This window comes from Schistocerca gregaria, chromosome 2, assembly GCF_023897955.1.
Source record: "Schistocerca gregaria isolate iqSchGreg1 chromosome 2, iqSchGreg1.2, whole genome shotgun sequence".
Lineage (NCBI taxonomy): Eukaryota > Metazoa > Arthropoda > Insecta > Orthoptera > Acrididae > Schistocerca > Schistocerca gregaria.
Genome location: NC_064921.1, coordinates 319,569,529 through 319,588,323, shown reverse-complemented (window position 1 = coordinate 319,588,323; position 18,795 = coordinate 319,569,529). Strand labels below are relative to the sequence as shown.

The 18,795-nt window shown below is 44.6% G+C and overlaps 1 protein-coding gene across 1 annotated transcript in view; it reads left to right on the top strand.

Annotated features, from left to right (window-relative positions):
• The window catches only part of LOC126336955 (Y+L amino acid transporter 2), a 306,927-nt gene that overhangs the window by 93,068 nt on the left and 195,064 nt on the right, over window positions 1-18,795 (top strand). The gene's annotated exons all lie outside the window — the stretch shown is intronic.

Below are 18,795 nucleotides of genomic sequence, written 5' to 3'. Positions count from 1 at the left end.
TAGAACTACTTAAACCTAACTAACCTAAGGACATCACACACATCCATGACCGAAGCAGGGCTCGAACCTTAGCGGTTGCGCGGTTCCAGACTGTAGCGCCTAGAACCGCTCGGCCACTCTGGCCGGCGATCCCTGTGACACCCACGTGCCTCTTTAACCCTGCGGTCAGAAGCTAGTATGTTTTCGCTTTTCATGGATTGCACACCTTCGCATTTTTTATGTGACTTCACAAAGAAAATCTCTAGCGCACTCGTTGAACGTGAGAACTTTAACACATGAGGAATAACAACAGTACGTACACATACCAAGATGTGTACCGTAAAAAAATTTGTCGTCGGAACACGTAGGGCAGGGAAATTGCCCTATTTATCTCCATTGAGAAAGCCGTATCGCTGACAGCAGGTATTGATTCGGTGGTGGGCAGAGAGGCGGGCAGCCCCAGCGTACGATGCGGCGCGCCCTACCGCGTCAATGGGCCGTACGTAACGCGATGTCTGCGCCCGTCGGGAACCCTGCCTTCCGCAATAGACACGTTCCCTCCGCACGCCCGCAGACAGACTGCAAGGTTTTACCTTCTACACCGTCTACATAGCACGGGCACCTTCAGGAGAGATCTTATTTCAACCATGTGTTTTCTTCCACCTTGCACACATTACCTTGCGAAGGAGGGAGGGGACAGAATGTGAGAGGTGATGTTGCCCTCAGACAATTGTAAAGTCGTCCTCACACGGGACGTGCTTCTTACCGTTAAGCGTGCCAGACGTGGTTTACACTGTGGTCGTCGCACGCATAAGGAACGAGCTGACTGCATCACAAGGAACGTGCTCCTCGTTATTATTTACGTCTGAAGCGCTCTCCAGCTGCAGTCGTCGTCTGCATCTGACTCTAAAATAACACAGGCATAAAATTCCTCCGTTAGTTATACTAAAACGCACATATCCTCCTATGCCCATATCCTAGTTACGTTGTTCCGCCTGAAGTGTACTTTCCATACCTCGCCAGTAAAGGCATCAGCTTGTAAAGCGCGCGCAGTCATAAACAATAAGAATTGTGTATCCCAAAATCTAGAACCTTTTCTAGATCAATAAATAAATACTGAACTGCGATTGGTTCAGGCAATAACGTAGTAAGGAATCTTGCAATTTGTTGGACCATGTTTCTTTCCTCTTTCACAAAATGGAACAAATTCGCTCTTGAGAGATAGTCGTACTTGATCTTATGTTGACATAACACTGAATATTACAGAACATTCTTACATTGAACCTATACGAAAATTCCGTTCCCTTTCAGAAAACATGAGGGTGAAAAAAAAATTGTATTCCGCTTTAAACTACCAAACGCTGAACTTACAAAAACGTATGCAAGAAATTATCCCTGAAAACTGCAGTTAGAAGAAGGCAGCAGGCCACAGCATTAGACATGTCATTGTAGTATGGTACAGACAAAACTCTGCGTTTTTCTTACAAACTGAAAAATTTGCAAAATGTATAAGTACACAAACGGAAACCAACATAAAAAAATTAAGAGTAATAAAATTTCGGGAATACGTTAATATAGGTAACATATTTAAATGATTAATACTGCAAGATCACAGGTTAATGTAAGCGTGAGAAAGGCCATGTCAAATACGAAATGCTTGTACATTAATAACCGCCAGAATGCTGAATGCAAGCACCCAAATGTGCATGCATTGTGTTTTACGGAGGTCGGATGTCTGTCTGGTGGCATGGAGTTCCATGACTTGATCGGTCAGTAGAGGGACGGTTAATTCTGTTTGTGGGGACGCTGGAATTGTCATTCGATTATGTCACATACGTGTTCGACTGGAGACACATCTGGTGATTGAGCACGCCAAGGCAACATACCGATACTCTGGAGGGCGTGTTGGGTTACAACAGCGGTATGTGGGTGAGCGTTATCCTGTTGAAAAGCACCCCCTCTAATGCTTTTCATGAATTGGAGCACAACAGGTCGAATCACCAAACTGACGTATAAATTTGCAGTCAGGATCCTTTTGATAACCACGAGAGTTTTTGAATGTCCATCCTTTTGACTCGAGGTCTGGGGCACCACGGCCGTTCTCTGTTGTAAGAAACTGAAACACCTACAGCCACCTTCATGATCTTATTTATTGTGTAGCTACCAGTTTCGGCGCTTCAGTGCGACATCTTCAGGCTGTAGTTGATGCTAAAGGGCTTATCGCGATCATCGTATACTATATATCAGTGGCCATCATAGTTGGTTCATGCAGGCCATCTGTTGATGGTTGGACAGTCTGGAACCGTGCGACTGCTACGGTTGCAGGTTCGTATCCTTCCTCGGGCATGGATGTGTGTGTAATGTCCTTAGTTTAGTTAGGTTTAAGTAGTTATAAGATGTACTGGACTGATGACCTCAGATGTTGAGTCCCATAGTGCTCAGAGCCATTTTTTTGTTGATGGTTGGACAGACGACATGAGTTATAGATAGTTTGCGTAAACTAGTCATGTTGGCCACTGACGCATCATACATATGGATCGTGATAATCCCTTCAGCATCAACTACGCGCTGAACCTGCCACGCTGAAGCGCCGAAACTGGTGCCTACACTATAAGTAAGATCATAAGCACGGCTGTAGCCGTTCAATTTTCTTACAACCACGAGAGGGCTCCTGCAGTCATACAAAATCGCACTCCACACTATAACTCCAGGTGTATGTCCAGTGTGTGTAGCATGCACACAGGTTGGTTACAGGCCCTCAACCGGCCTCCTCCCAACCAACACACGGCCATCACCGGCACCGAGACGAATCAGCATTCACTAGAAATGATTCATCAGAAAACACAACAGACGTACACCCCGCCCTCCTATAAGCTCTTGCTTGACACCATTGAAGTCAGAAATGGTGGTGGTTTGACATCAGAGGGATGCACGCTATAGGGTGTCCGGCTCGGAGCTGTCCTTGAAGTAACCGATTTGTAACAGTTCGTTGTCTCGCTGTGGCACCAGCTGCTACTCAGATTGCTGGTGAAGATGCTGTACTAAGTGCCAGAGCCATACGCCGAACACTGTGGTTTTCCTTCTCGGTAGTTCCGGGTGCCCGTCCGGAGCACATTCCTGAGATGACCGCCGACAGCAATTATACGTGGTGGCTACATTCCTGCCAAGCCTTTCAGCTACTCGTAACTCTATTACACGACATCATTAAAACCCAGTGATGTGTAGATAATGGCTTCTTTGTCGCCTTAAAGGCCTTATTGACTAGCATTAAATCGCCACGTCCTGTCTCAAACGTAATTAACGCTCACGACCGTTACAGCGTATATTTAAAGCAGACCTGATTTGCATCCTCATAGCGCCCCCACTAACGCTGCTCGTGTGCGACTGGCAAGTAATCTGAATAATCATCTTTCAGATGTAGAAGCACGTTTACTAATTTTCGTCTACGTCGCACAACACCTTCTTGTTGTTGAGATTTTTTGCGTTAGTGTAATTGCGATAATTATCATATCCACGAAAGATCCTGTTGACCTCCACGCTGTTGAAATAAAAGTTGATGAAGGTGGCTGCAGCCCTCACAAATACTTCTAAAAACCTTGATTTCACTGCTATTGCAGAATTAGGGCTATTATTCTGATCTTGTTTTGTTATACGATCTGTATCGTCAGCAGCAAGTCGTCTGATCCTGTGATATATTCAAGTGATAGATGTCTGTACATCTTATAAGTATGATTTTCATAAAGAGGGCATGTAATGCGTAAATATAAACAAGCAGGCTCTGTACACTCTACTACAGCACACCAACAGCGCATCATATTCTTGCTTCGTTTTACAAGCAATCTAACATTACTTGCAAAGCGTATGTCTCAAGTTACGATTGTTACATGGAGTGTTGACCGGCAGCTCAAAGAACATTATTGATTTGGTTATTTTGACTGTGTGACACTAGAGATACATTTTACAATGAGTTTACAATTTTGTTTATACAGAGTGTTACAAAAAGATACGGCCAAACTTTCAGGAAACATTCCTCACGCACAAATAAAGAAAAGATGTTATATGGACATGTGTCCGGAAACGCTTGATTTCCATGTTAGAACTCATTTTAGTTTCGTCATTCCAACGTGATCAAATTGTAAATTTTCACAATCAACATGTGTGGGCTGACGAGAATCCGCACGCTATTGTGCAATCACGTCATCAACACAGATTTTCTGTGAACGTTTGGGCAGGCATTGTTGGTGATGTCTTGACTGGGCCCCATGTTCTTCCACCTACGCTCAATGGAGCACGTTATCATGATTTCATACGGGATACCCTACCTGTGGTGCTAGAACATATGCCTTTACAAGTACTACACAACATATGGTTCATGCACGATGGAGCTCCTGCACATGTCAGTCGAAGTGTTCGTACGCTTCTCAACAACAGATTCGGTGACCGATGGATTGGTAGAGGCGGACCAATGCCATGGCCTCCACGCTCTCCTGACCTCAACCCTCTTGACTTTCATTTATGGGGAATTTGAAAGCTCTTGTCTACGCAACCTCGGTACCAAATGTAGAGACTCTTCGTGCTCGTATTGTGGACGACTGTGATATAATACGCCATTCTCCAGGGCTGCATCACCGCATCAGGGATTCCATGCGACGGAGGGTGGATGCATGTATCCTCGCTAACGGAGGACATTTTGAACATTTCCTGTAACAAAGTGTTTTAAATCACGCTAGTACGTTCTTTTGCTATGTTTCCATTCCATGATTAATGTGTTTTGAAGAGAAGTAATAAAATGAGCTCTGACATGAAAAGTAAGCGTTTCCGGACACGTGCACATAACATTTTATTTATTTGTGTGTGAGGAATGTTTCCTGAAAGTTTGGCCGTACCTTTTTGTAACACCCTGTATAGTGAGGCAATGCTTCACAAAATGACAGTATTGCTGTCCGGACCACGTCAACGCTAATGAGTCAGAGGGAGGTAAGGATGGACCAAAGAGAAGGGGACGGCCAGCAGTTCAGCAGGGGTGGCCCATGTGTGGATGGCGTTCTGGAGCGTTGAACCATCGTTGGAGAAAAACCTAAGAGCTGTCAGCAGCAAGTTGCACTGGCAGACATTGGCTGGTCTACGAGCTGGAAGCAGCAGCAGTGGCAAGTCAGGCATCTTAACTCTTCCGCAGTAGGGGACAGTGTTGTACCTGGAAGTTAGTGTGCCTAAGAAGACACGATTCCTGCTGATAGATGTTTCACTGTAGTGAATGACTGAGCACTGGAGACTTCCGGCATTTTCTGCTGCATTTGTTGTTGTGAGTCAAAAGACTGTGTTTCGTGTAGCGTTTGTAAATGTTGCGAGTTATACATGCTTAAGTGCTGTATAATAAATTAAAGCTACTTTGAGGATATTGTTAATTGTTTGGTCACAGAATTTTATGGCGAATAAAATTCTGTTTATTTTTAAAACTACTTACTTACTTAAGCCATAAATCATCAGTCGTACGCCGTCTTGTACCTTCAAACGGAAATAGAACAAGTGATTTTTGCAAATGAAGTGAGATTTTCAATTTTCCCTGTCTCGAAAATGAAAATTTGTGTTAATTGCCAATAGCATCTATTTCAAAATATTTTTAACTTTTAACTAGTTTTTCGTAATAATTATTCTTAATTTAATTTCTCTCGCTAATTACCGGTGTGTAATAGAGTAATAATGTAACACAGGGACAACTAAATACGGTAATGACAAGATTTTCTCCGCAGTAACAGTTTTAAATTTGAACAGAATATTCTTTCCTTGGTACTTTACGTGTTATACCTTGGGACAGTTTTTCACATTTGGATAAATCGTATTTTTTAGAATAATTTTTGCACTTTCAGAAAAAGACTGTACTCACATCAAGTGATATCATTTCAAAATGGAACAAAAAAATAAAACTTCTATTACAGGGCTGGTTCCAGGCTATAGTCTGATGCGTGTTACAAGGCGCAACTGCGTCCCCTTCTAAGCAGAACTTACCTATTGCATCATCTGTCGTACGTCCTCCAGTCAATGGGGAGTGGCGTAAAACTCTCGTGGCTTGTCCTAAGTCTTACTGGTGCGACTTAGCACCTTCTTCACCTGCTAAACGAATTCCACCACACACCCCCTGAGGTCGGATTTTCCATTTTTTACTGCCACGTGCTTCTGGTTCTGGTTCAAATGGTTCTGAGCACTATGGGACTTAACATCTGAGGTCATCAGTCCCCTAGAACTTAGAACTACTTAAACGTAACTAACCTAAGGACATCACACATATCCATGCCTGAGGCAGGATTCGAACCTGCGACCGTAGTAGTCGCGCGGTTCAGGACTGTGGCACCTAGAACCGCACGGCCACAGCGGCCGGCTCTGGTTCTGGAATATTCCTTCTAAGACATTAGATTTCCTAGCGACGTCTGTGGTGCATATGTGCCGCCCTGCCACGGTCGTTCTCCAGAGACCGACATCTGTGTTCAAGTAAACGGGTTGGGACTTTGAGAGGTACGCCCTCTCAACGATACTGGAACTACTTTTCCTCTTCCGTAACAAGAGGAAGGCAGAAAGGAAGGAAGGATATTACAAGCTGACGTGAGTAATTTTCGGATCAAAGAACGAAGTCGGCTTCTCAAAGGAACCATTCCATCATTTGCCTCGACCGTTTCCAGAATACCACTGAAATCCTAAATACGAATGAGAGTCGAGCGTCTGTGCCACCTCACTCGGAATCAAAAGAAAGTGCGCCTGTTTTGGATCAAGTCATATTGTCCCATTACAGGCAATAAATTGGCGGAAGCGTCGGCGAAAGAGGAATTCCTTCGTGAAACAACTCCACCGACCAGTTTCAATTATACGTTAAAATGAAAGAAATGTATAGTCTGAGTGGCTTTCCAGTCCCGCGACTAATATTTGCAGCAATATCAGTCCCCGGTCCACCTCTTCCCTCCGTTCTACCAAGGAGTGATTTCAATGATAGTTACTTAAAGAACGTCCACCACAGTCCGTGAAAGGATGTTCTTTTCCCTTTTCTTATATACACTACTGGCCATTAAAATTGCTACACCACGAAGATGACGTGCTACAGACGCGAAATTTAGCCGACAGGAAGAAGATGCTGTGATATGCAAATGATTAGCTCTTGAGAGCAATCACACAAGGTTGGCGCGAGTGGCGACACCTACAACGTGCTAACATGAGGAAAGTTTCCAACCGATTTCTCATACATAAACAGCAGTTGACCGGCGTTGCCTGCTGAAATGTTGTTGTGATGCCTCGTGTAAGGAGGAGAAATGTGCACCATCACGTTTCCGACATTGATAAAGGTCGCATTGAAGCCTATCGCGATTGCGGTTTATCGTATCGCGACATTGCTGCTCGGGTTGGTCGAAATCCAATGACTGTCAGCAGAATATGGAATCGATGGGTTCAGGAGGGTAATACGGAACGCCGTGCTGGATCCCAACGGCCTCGTATCACTAGATGTAGAGATGACAGGCATCTTATCGGCATGGCTGTAACAGATTGTGCAGCCACGTCTCGATCCCTGAGTCAACAGATGGGGTCGTTTGTAAGACAACCATCTGCACGAACAGTTCGACGACGTTTGCAGCAGCATGGACTATCAGCTCGGAGACCGTGGCTGCGATTACCCTTGACGCTGCATCACAGACAGGAGCGCGTGCGATGGCGTACTCAACGACGAACCTGGGTGCACGAACGGCAAAACGTCATTTTTTCTTATGAAATCAGTTCTGTTTACAGCATCATGATGGTTGCATCCGTGTTTGGCGACATCGCGGTGAACGCACATTGGAAGCGTGTATTCGTCATCGCCATACTGGCGTATCACTCAGCGTGATGGTATGGGGTGCCATTGGTTACACGTTTCGGTCACCTCTTGTTCGCATTGACGGCACTTTGTACGGTGGACGTTACATTTCAGATGTGTTACGACCCGTGGTTCTACCCTTTATTCGATTCCTAGGAAACCCTACGTTTCAGCAGGATAATGCGCGACCGCATGTTGCAGATCCTGTACGGGCTTTTCTGGATACAGAAGATGTTCGGCTGCTGCCCTGGTCAGCACATTCTCCAGATCCCTCTCCAACTGAAAAGGTGTGGCCAATGATGGCCGAGCAACTGGCTCGTCACAATAGACCACTCACTATTCTTGATGAACTGTGGTATCGTGTTGAAGCTGCATGGGCAGCTGTACCTGTACACGCCATCCATGTTCTGTTTGACTCAATGCCCAGGCGTATCAAGGCCGTTATTACGGCCAGAGGTGGTTGTTCTGGGTACTGATTTCTCAGGATCTATGCACCCAAATTGCCTGAAAGTGTAATCACATGTCAGTTCTAGTGTAATATAATTGTCCAATGAATGCCCGTTTACCATCTGCATTCCTTGTTGGTTTAGTAATTTTAATGGCCGGTAGTGTATGTGACGCGAATCCCTCTCGCTTGATGGTTCTTAGAGGAATTTAAAGGGGTTCCCCTATTTTCTAGCAACTGGAGTCACATCATGATAATAAAATTCACTTGAGCTCTTTGTTCATCTCAGATGGCTACTGGTAAAAGAAGAAACATTTCGCCATTTCGCCATTTCTCTCGGCAACATTAGCGGAGTTTCTGACGCAGAGACAGATCTGCTTGCGACGTGCTGATTGAGTAGGCGGAGCTCGAGAGCTTCCGCTCGTTTCATTGGCGAGCTGTTTAACAGGGCGTTCATTGGCACAGGAAGGCCACAAATGTGTGCTCGAATAGAACCTGCGGCACTCTCATAGAAGTGTTCCGAAGCTACGTAGCTTATATTTTACGTAAAACAAATCCATAAGTTACACCAAGCGAATAGGGCGTTCTTAATACGGAATATGTGTGTTACGTTGTTAAAGAAGTTAGATGCTCGGTATAGTACAATCTATGGTTGTTCACTGAAGACTTTCCATCTCCCGCATGAATTCATCATCATTTTGGTGCAATTTCACAAGCTTATTTTCCAAGGCAATGCCTAGTAAGTACAAATAGGGAACAAACATCTGATCTGGCTGCTATGAAGTGGGAAGGTGTGGCACAAGATTTGTTCTAAATCAACTGTTTTTATTACATGCGTCAATAATCTGTTTCGAAACATTATGGATGAATCGAATTTTTGTTGTTGTCACGGATGTCATTGCGAATTACGCGGAAGCTTAATATATACGATTTAGCAAAGAGAGTAGCGGTTAACATCAGATCGTAGCTTGCTGAGAACAGTTTGGTGGTTAAATACGTATAAAAAAAATCACAAGTGCATACAATACAGATGAAAAGGAAAGCACCAACGCTGGGTGATCGTACAGAAATGCGGAAATACTTGGTCTAATGAATGTCAGCTGTATTTAATTGTAGACAAAAGGAGAAACAAGCCCGTAACAAAGCGGAAGGAACCGGTAGTATCTGATAACAAAACTTTTGGTCGCTATCTGTGGCACATTACGTTGCTCAAATAGTTTCGTATGATACGAAGCACTAATATGAAATAGTACGAACACGTCAATTCTGTTGTACGGAAGGCGAACGGAAGATTTGTTGGAAAGGTTCTAGGATGGATTTGTAAAGAAAACTGATCAAAAGACCCCGAACAATTATCTAGAAGAGCTCCAGCGTTTGCAGTCTTAATCAAGTAGGAATGACACGAGGCGTCTAATGATTTAAGAGACGCGATGCTGGAGTCGTAACAGTGGCAGAGGTACTCAAAATACATAAGTACGCATCTTCGGAAGAAAGGCAGCTTTGTTGTCTCGAAACCCTGTTGCTTACGTTTAGAGAACAGGTATTCGACGCATACTTTGAGCACCTCTGCTGGTATGCACTTCTCATAATCATTTATTCTCTGCATTAGTCGAGTTAGCACGTGTGTGGGCAGTGCGCCATAGCGTTCTGCAACACCTCTAACTTTTTTGTATCTCTGCCAAGCGTGAAACATCCTCTGACAACACACAGGCAAACTTGGCACGGAAAGCAGGCTGTGCATACAAAGTGTGTAGATTTTGCTAACTGTATTAACTTGAGGACAGAGAAACACATGTGTATCGCTTGCCAAGTTTAGCGTGTAGTAATTTTATCTGGACATAGGAATGTTTATGTGACAGGAATGTGAGGACGGAGGCAAGGCCATGTAATCGTGCCCACTAATGCGAATGGGCGGGAGCTACAGGGTTGTGGGATCCCGCCCCTCTATGTACTGATCGCTGAGCAGACTCAAGTTCTAGACCCTGTGTCTAACCGAGGCCTACGGGTAAGACAGGCCCCGGCGCGTACGTCACGACGGTAGTCCTGCGCTCGCTCGCTCGATCAAATCAGCAGACTGACTACGTTTCTACACCTGTTAACCCGTAACTGGGCATGTCCGTACAAACGAAAACTAAATCTTCCACTCGATCATCCGCTTTTATGGAAACATACTGTTATTACTCCTATAATGATGGGAAGGCCGTGGACCTACTTATAATTTGATATGGCTGTACTTGTGTACAATAAAATAAAATCATGCTAAAATGATCACCAGTCGCATAAGGTACCACTTCCAGCATGTAATGAGTACTGTTAAGCAGAAGAGACTAAATTCTATAAGCAAGCCATTATACCATTTATATCGAGTACTGATCTTCAATTAAATTTTGCTATAGTACTGTTCATCAGTATGACTTCATAATAGCAGACTGCAGTGGAAGATGCAATTCTCGTTAGTGCTTACACGCGCAGCTGCGAGTTAACAGGTTTACAAACACATTCTGTCTGCTGAGTTGAGCGAGCAAGCGAATTCAGGACTACCTTCGTGACGTAAGCGCCGCGGCCTGTCTTTCTTGTGCGCCTGGGTGTAACCGGGCCAGGTGTCGCAGTGGCTAGCACACTGGACTCGCATTACGGAGAACGACGGCTCAAACCCGCGTCCGGCCATCCTGATTTAGGTTTTTGGTTATTTCCCTAAATCGCTTCAGGGCACATACCGGGATGGTTCCTTTGAAAGGGCACGGCCGACTTCCTTCAGCATCCTTCCCTAATCGGATGAGACCGACGACCTCGCTGTTTGGTCCCCTCCCCTAAATCAACCAACCAACCAACCAACCATCCCTTTGTGTACTGGAAGGTCGGGGGACCCAGTTCCTCAATGTACTCGTTGCTCAGGAGGCGCAGATTTCAATCCCTCTGTGTACTGATCACGAGGGAGATACAGGTTCTAGTTCTTCTACTAACTGGAGAGTGGCGGGATACAGTTCCACTGTGTACTAGAGTCGCTGGTTCCAGTTCGCCTACGTACTGATCACTGCAGAATCGCAGGTTGCAGACCTCTGTACTGACCACTGGAGATTTGCAGGTCGCAGAAGCTCTGAAATGGATTCCCTGAATTTGTCGCACAGAGTTTCGTGAGAAAACCTGACCTTCCTATCAAAGGAAGGTACTTAATATTTACAATGAAATGAATACCCCTAGCTGCATACAGGCTTTGATATAAGTCAACGGGGACAGTTGAAAATGTGTGCCCCGACCGGGCCATTTGACCATCTTCTTCTGTGCGGATGCACAAACAGTGCCCGAACTCTTATGGGAATCGGCAAAAAGCCACGAGTAATGGGTGTCACGTGCAGGGGCACTCTGCATATAGCGCAGGACGATAAGTTGGGAATGTGGGTCTCATGGGAGACGTGCCAGACATAAGTCCCTGCAGTCGCACTGTCCTCTGTGTCCTCGGTGGCTCAGATGGATAGAGCGTCTGCCATGTAAGCAGGAGATCCCGGGTTCGAGTCCCGTTCGGGGCACACATTTTCAACTGTCCCCGTTGACTTATATCAACGCCTGCATACAACTAGGGGTATTAATTTCATTGTAATTTGATTCTAACGAGCTGCCCGGTCACCGATGGTATCTGTTCTTTCGGACATGTCTGCGAGAACAGATAGCATCTTAATATATACTTAATAGTTACTATAAAAAACAGTCTTGATCAAAATGGTTCAAATGGCTCTAAGCACCATGGGACTTAACTTCTGAGGTAATAATTCCCATAGACTTAAAACTACTTAAACCTAACCAACCTAAGGACATCACACACATCCGTGCCCGAGGCCGGATTCGAACCTGCGACAGTAGCAGCTTCGCGGTTCCGGACTGAAGCGCCTAGAGCCGCTCGGCCACCACGGCCGGCCAGTCTTGATTATAAATTATTTATTCCGGTGACCGGTTTCGACCACAACTATGGTCATCTTCAGATCAATGAGCAAGAACCTCCTTCTGGTGGTAAATCACTACCACCAGAAGGAGGTTCTTGCTCGTTCGTCTGAAGATCATCACAGCTGTGGTCGAAATCGGTCACCGGAATAAATAATTTGTGATCAAGACTGTTGTTGATAGTAAATAACTGTTTGCTCCCATAATGTATTAAAAAAAACTACTTAAGTTACCTGAGAAATTCTGTTTTACTTTCGTATGTTCTGTACCGGCTGGTTAAGATTCTTACGCGTCTGTGAATTCAATTCGTCTTATCGCGTCTAATTCAGAAGGTCTCTAAATACGTGAATGTCATGTGCCGAAGTAAACATTTCATACAAGCGTCATGACGCTATAACAATAACTGATAATTATAAGCACCCTATCCAGTGTTCGCTTGTATGGGGACGGGGGAACCGTGTAAAACTATACAGAGAGTGGTCTAAGACTCTCGACGTTAATATGGTCGCCTAGTGCAGCAGTCTGAGCGAAGTTATAATTAGGTGAGGAAGCATTTAATCCTCGAGATTGCTTGTTTATGGATGTTGGCATCGTTACTAAAGGCGAACAGTAGAACTTGATAACTTTGAAGTTCTGTATGCAGAACTCCTCAGTTCTCATTAACTTAAAGGAGAAGCACCTGCGCAACATTTCCCGGTAGTCTGCAGGCGTCGCCCACGGTAGTAAAAAGAAGGCTCGTTAAGGGGATTCCCGGAATTTCTGTTGCCGCATTTGTTATGCATTCTAATGGAAATTACTGATTACGCAATCGGTACATCAGGTAATAACTCCTTATGTGGTTTCTAGGTGTGTTTAACGTGCTTGGTAGTAAGATCAACAAAAGGAAAGTCAAAGGAAGAAGTAGGTTAAATGTTTTCCTCGCGCCATGAGAAAGCCATTAATGACTGATCACTTGCTAATCTTGTTTTATGTGGAATCAATGTCTCCCATGAATTGTCGAAATCAGTTATATTATAATGTCTACCATGAATTCTCTAAACCTATTGTATTCCATTTCCTGTGTTTGTGTTACTGTATGGGACATTATGAAAGCCAATAAATTGAAACAAAGACGGAGTTGGAAATTGCACGTGGCCTGTTCTGTATTATCATTTCCGCTTTTGTCGCAGGTGATAGAGGGCAACAACGAAAAACCTAAATCTGAATAAGCTGACAGAGATTTGAACCTTACTACTCCATGATCAGAAAGTAGGGTGTTTTAAGCACTGTGTGTCAATTCGTTAGGTTGGAAGTCCAAGTCAGTCTCATTTGCATTTGAATGCAGAATTCCTTCATCATTGTTCTCCGTAAAGTCCTAGCTGACTTGTTCCGTTTTGGTCACTTGTATTTACGTACAACATAAAGCTTCAGCCGTTTTGGGCTTTGCAATCATCAGAATCTATGAGCTAAGAAAAAGACGGTACGTTTACAATTCTTGATACGCTCACCGGACAACATATTAGTCACCTCCTTAAAAGAATTGAACCACTTGGTGAGATAGATCAATGAGAGATTTCACAAATACGCCGAGGAAGCTCTTTTGTAAACACACTTGGTGCAGAGGTGTTGCTGTCATTTTCGTGTTAGTTCTGGAGAAAAATCACTTTCTATGTTCTGGTAAGCGGAAAAGTTTTATCGTGTAGTTAAACAATTTTATTATTAAGGCCTAGTTTGAACAGTGGTTCAAATGGCTCTGACCACTATGGGACTTAAGTTCTGAGGCCGTCAGTCCCATAGAACTACTTAAACCTAGCTAACCTAAGGACCACATCCACGCCCGAGACTGGATATGAACGTGCAACCGTAGCGGTCGCGCGGTTCCAGACTGTAGCGCCTAGAACCACTCGGACACTCCACTTTGTACAATACTGATGCTATTTTTTTACAGCGAGTTTGATGAATGTGCGAGCGTGAAATTAACCTAAAATGACCACTGAATTCGCTGCTTACAGACAGAAGTCAGGTTGGTCCATCTCCCCCAGACAATCGGAAGATATGGACCATTGTTATTACGGAGAGATGAACCACTTGTTTTAATGTGAGAGAAATAGAGCAAAATTAAATTTAGTTTCAAGGCATGTGCAGTAATCCCACTGAAGCTATTATTTGTCGGAAGATATGTCTTTGCCAACATACGGAAGAGCATAACAAGATCTTGTACGCAGACCAACCAATCACTTCAAAGCTCATCAAGAGACCTACTGATCTCAAGCAAACCAAAAGAGTACAGTTATCTACACAAGTCAAATTCCTTCATTGACACTACTTCAGACTTCACTCCTACTAAACCTGAACTTTCAAGATTACCACCTCAAAACTGACTACTACTAAGCCAGCACAGACAAAACTTTTTGGAAGAAATATCACCTATTCCTTCTATTGATAAAACCATGAGAAAAGCAGAAATTGTATCCAACGTGCACAACTAAGGCACACAAAGATCACCAAAGGGAGTTACTAGTGAAGAGAAAAACAGATTGAAGCAGCTCAGTAAGTATCTCACCGTATTCATCAGCTGCAGACAGTGTAGAAAATTACGAAAATAGCTTTGATGAATGAGATGAGGCTGAATGTATTGGCTGTGGAGAAATCTAGTGCGAAACCAATAAAAATTACGATTGGATACAGTGTGCTGTCTGTTCACGATGGTCAACATGTGTAATTGATCTAGCGGAAGTAAGACCGTCTAATGCTTGAACATAATCAACAGTTCATTAGAAAAGCCAACGTTCAGTCAAGATATATAATAATAAAATTGTTAAGAATTAAAATATTCAATTTTGTATTTAGTGCAACATATTCCAAACAAAATAACGAATTTTAACTGTCTCTCTTCTTCAGTTAGAGCCATTTTTATATGGTCCATCTTTCCCAGTCCACTGTTCAGTCTCATCCATGCACCTAAGGGTGAGATGGACCACTCATCTACATCTACATTTTCATTTCATGATACCTCATGTACTTCAAGTGGTAATACATTGTGCTTAAGTTTATGACACTCTATAGGAACATGCTGCCAGAAATTAAAAAACTCGAAAAAACCACAAATGTACAACTGGTGGTGGTGGTGGTTGTTAGTGTTTAACGTCCCGTCGACAACGAGGTCATTAGAGACGGAGCGCAAGCTCGGGTTAGGGAAGGACTGGGAAGGAAATCGGCCGTACCATTTCAAAGGAACCATCCCAGCATTTGCCTGAAACGATTTAGGGAAATCACGGAAAACCTAAATCAGGATGGCCGGAGACAGGATTGAGTCGTCGTCCTCCCGAATGCGAGTCCAGTGTGCTAACCACTGCGCACAAATGTACAACTCTCCCAGTCTTATGGTTTGAACCGCTGGACTGTATGGAATTCGGGCAGTAAAATGCGTCGAAAGAGAGACTGGATAGGCTCGCAGAAAGGAGCTATCGTGTTCGGACGTGCCCAAGACTACATCCTTGTTGAAGCTACCCGATTTATTGGTGTATCGTAGAGTACCACTCGCAGCCATGTAACACGGTATAAGAACACGGACGAAAACTAGTGCCACGCCTTGTCAAAAACGTTGATTTCAAACCCGACAGGACCTGCTGCATTCAATGAGCGCAAATGCAATTCAACCAGTTTCCAAGCTACCATTGTGAAGAGAACGGCATGTAATGCAATTTTTGGAGTCCGATATCTCGCAAAAGAAAATTGTTCACAGTACTCACGAACCTACACGGCTTCTGTTAGCCAAGCAACGTACAAGAGGCGTTCAATAAGTCAAGCCACACATTTGTTCCCATGGCCAATATAGGTTAAAAAATGAAGTTCCGATAGGTGGCGGCGCTGTACAATGCCTTCAAAATGACGCCTGTAACGAAGGTGCTTTGCAAGGAGGCAGCTGTCGTTGAGTTTGTTTTGGCGGAAAACCAAAGCATGCCAGATATTCATAAGCGCTTGCAGAATGCTTACGGAGGCCCGCCGGTGAATAGAAGCAGGGTTGGGCGAGGCGTCTGTCATCATGGCAACAATGTCTTGCAGACCTGTCCGGTATCCCGCCTGCAGGCCGGCCGGCCACACACAGCTGTGACTCTTGCGATGATGGAACGTGCGGACACTCTCATTCGAGGAGATCGACGTATCACAATCGAACACCTCGCTGCACAACTGGAAATCTCTATCTGCAGTGCTTACACACCCGTCAACCAGTTGGGGTGCTTCTCATCCACCCTACAACCCGGATCTCGCATCTTCCGACTTCCATCCGTTTGACCCAATTAAGGATGCACTCCACGGGAAATAGTAGTACATGCATGACAGAGAGGTTATTCATGCAGCAACATGTCGGCTCCGATGTCGACCAGTAGAGTGATACCATGGCGGCAGACAGACCCGCCCAGTAAGAAGGGCAATGCCGTCGCATTGAAATGTTGAAAAATAGCTTTGTAGCTGAAAGAGTGGGGAATAATATGGTTTACTGGAATCTTTAATAAAAACAATCTACTTTCAGAAAATAAATGGTTAGGAGTACTTATTGAACGCCCCTCGTTGAAACTGTACAATGGCTGACTGGAGACGTGTAGTGGCATCCTACGAGTCATTATTTTTGTCTCATTTTCAAATCGGCCAGCGGTGTGAAAGGGGTAGTTCAGGCCGGAGGTTGCATGTTGTTTTCATACTGTGACTTTGCTCATCATACAGGCCCCAGGACGTTTATTTTAGCATTCTCGAGACATGTGTTGCCTTTGCTTCTGCGACTTCATGATAAGTTTCTGATGTGTACTCACTTGTTTCAAGATGGAAACAGCCTTGTTCACAGAGCTGCAAGCTTATGTGCCTCGCTAGACGAACACTCCAGTATCTATCAGACCTCGACTGGCCTACTAACACACAGGATTTTAATCACGCGGTAAACGTCTGAAACAATGCGCACCAGCAGGTGAAACCTAGGAATCAACTGAGTGTCTAAGAGACCTAAATCACAATGAGTGGCTTCAGCTGGTCGGGGCATAGCTGAAGAAACTTCTGAACTTCGGCAAATCGAGGCCTTAATGAGACCTAGGGCTGAATAATTTTTTCAACGATGAGCTTATAAGTGAAATGGAACATTACGTTTAAATTGACGTACGTGCTGTCTGTTTTTCTTGTTAGTAATTTATTGGTGTAAGGAACATTTTACGAAGGTCCGTCAGTATAATACAAGGAAAACACATGTCATATATACACACCTCTGTAGTTTACACTACCAGAATATGCTCAGTCAAATGGCTCTGAGCACTATGGGACTTAACTTCTAAGGTCATCAGTCCCCTAGAACTTAGAACTAATTAAACCTGACTAAGCTAAGGACATCACACACATCCATGCCCGAGGCAGGATTCGAACCTGAGACCGTAGCGGTCGCGCGTTTCAAGACTGTAGCGCCTAGAACCGCTCGGCCACCCTGGCCGGCATGCACGGTCAAGTCGTGTTAATATGACCACTGCCTATGCTCGATGTCAACGTGCAATAACCACTCATAGACGGCATGTGGCAGCACTAACACTGGAGAGCATATAAAACTTGTTGTAAGGGCGCACAAAGCATTGCACTCGTTGTCGTAATGCAGAAAAGAGCAGTTTACCTGAAGCCCAAAAGAGCGTGATCATTGGCTTTCGGGCCGACGGTGGAAGCATTTCCGAAACGGCTAAGTTCGTAAACTGTTCGCGTGCCGCCGTGGTTGAAGTATACTGTGTGTGGCAAAAGGGTACTATCAAAAATTGGCACAAAGGCAAATGTGGTGCACCATGGGCCATAGATGACAAGTATGGCCGACGACACTGGAGGTGTGTCAGGGCGAATAGACACGCAACTGTTCAAGAACTAACTGCCCCGATGAACCAAGGGACTACCAACAGTATCTTCTCAATGACCATTCAATACACGTTGATGTGCATGGACCTTTGCATCAGGCGCCTTGCTCATATACCTATGCTGACCACTGTTTATCGGCGACAGAGGCTTGAATTTACACCCCCAATACCGCAGGTGGACATCCATGGGCGATGACAGGTGACCTTTTCAGATGAATCACGTTTTATGCTCCAAAGGGCAGATGGCCATTGGAATGTACGGTGTTGAAAATCTGAGAGAAAACGCACAGTAAGAATCATCGGGTCCAGGCTGGAGGGCATTTACTGGGTGATCTCGTCATACTAGAAGGGTCAGTGGATCAGTCCAAATATGCATCTTTCATTGAGGACCATGTTTACCCCTGGATGTAGTTCGGTTTTCCTCGGCACGATGACATTTACCAGCATGACAATGCACCGTGTAACACAGCTTTTAGTTTACGTTTCAACAGGACGAGTTTATCATAGTCCCCCGGTCACCAAACTCCCCGGATTTAAACCCAATCGGGAATACATGGGACCACCTTGATTGGGCTCAACACAATATGAAACGTCATCAGAGAAACCCGGCCCAGTTGGTCACGGTGCTGGAGTCGGCATGACTCCACATTCCTGTCGTACGTTCCAGAATCTCATTGACACACTTCCTGCACGCCTTGCAGCGGTCAGCGCTGCAGTAAGTGGTTATTCAGGCTTTTGACAGGTAA